This window comes from Crocuta crocuta, unplaced genomic scaffold (genome assembly GCF_008692635.1).
Source record: "Crocuta crocuta isolate KB4526 unplaced genomic scaffold, BGI_CrCroc_1.0 scaffold475, whole genome shotgun sequence".
Classification (NCBI taxonomy): Eukaryota; Metazoa; Chordata; class Mammalia; order Carnivora; family Hyaenidae; genus Crocuta; species Crocuta crocuta.
The window spans coordinates 1930716-1931770 of record NW_027529518.1 but is presented as its reverse complement, the minus strand read 5'-3'; the positions used below and the strand labels follow the sequence as shown (position 1 = coordinate 1931770).

General features: G+C 42.8%; 1 protein-coding gene across 3 annotated transcripts in view; it reads right to left on the bottom strand.

Annotated features, from left to right (window-relative positions):
• The window catches only part of LOC144228920 (PPP2R1A-PPP2R2A-interacting phosphatase regulator 1-like), an 88183-nt gene that overhangs the window by 82152 nt on the left and 4976 nt on the right, over window positions 1–1055 (bottom strand). The window lies entirely within an intron of this gene.

Below are 1055 nucleotides of genomic sequence, written 5' to 3'. Positions count from 1 at the left end.
TTCAAATACTTAAGCAACAATTCCATTAATGTAAATGGCTTTTTTGGGGAGACAGCTGTGCAGATGGATAAACTGCAATATGTGTGCATGCTTGTGCACACACAGCCTTAGCTGGCTGAGCCTAAACAAGTGTCAGTGTAAGGGAAGAAATTCTCAAGCATGCTGCTTTACCTCTAATCATGCTACCAAGAATAAGTAGAATTTATTGCGGCCTTGGAAATGAAATCATTTTGTAGGTAAACCTGTAACTGACTTACATTTATAACTGAAGCTACCACACGCAGTACCAATTCCCTCTTGACTGTGAAGCTTTCACGTCAACAAGAGGGACAACCAGTAGCAGAAGGCGATAGAACTGAAATTTTCACAGATGTCTTTTGTTGGACCTACTTGGTATTAAAATATTTTTAAATTAGTTGCACCCACTCGAAACATTAAGAGGGCGTCACATAAGTAATCCAGATTCCAGATTTCTAGCTTCTCTTGAAAAATCTGCAAGCTGTGGCCACACCAGGCCATGTTCCCATGTGGCAACCACAGGCCAAAGCCAAGCAAGCACTGCCTGCAGAAGGTGGGGCTCGTCTTCCTCCGCTCTGACGGTGCCTCGGCCTCATTTGGGATCCTGAATACGCCTTCTCCTTTTTATGTCTTCTTTTTCTTTTAACTTTTTATTTTGAAGCAGTTGAAAACTCACAAGAAGTTGCAAAACTACAGAGGGTTCCCATGTACCTTTCACCCAGGTTTCTCCAATGAGGATAAAGGTCATTGTTAATTTCCTTCTTTTTTGCCACATCCACTCAGGTGCTAAGTCTTTTCAGTTTTGCCTCCGCAGTCTCTCATATAGCCATCTTAGTTTTTCAGGCTCCTTGCCAAAAACCAATTTGAAGCCTTTTTACTTTCCTACGGACTTCACAATAGTCTGATTTGTCACCTCATCTCAGTTTTGGCCCTGCCACAATCTACCTAACAGACTACCAGATCGCATTCCTGAAGGACAGCTTGCTCTCCTGCTCACAACCTTCAGTAACTCTCTGTATCACCGCGGGCTGAATTCA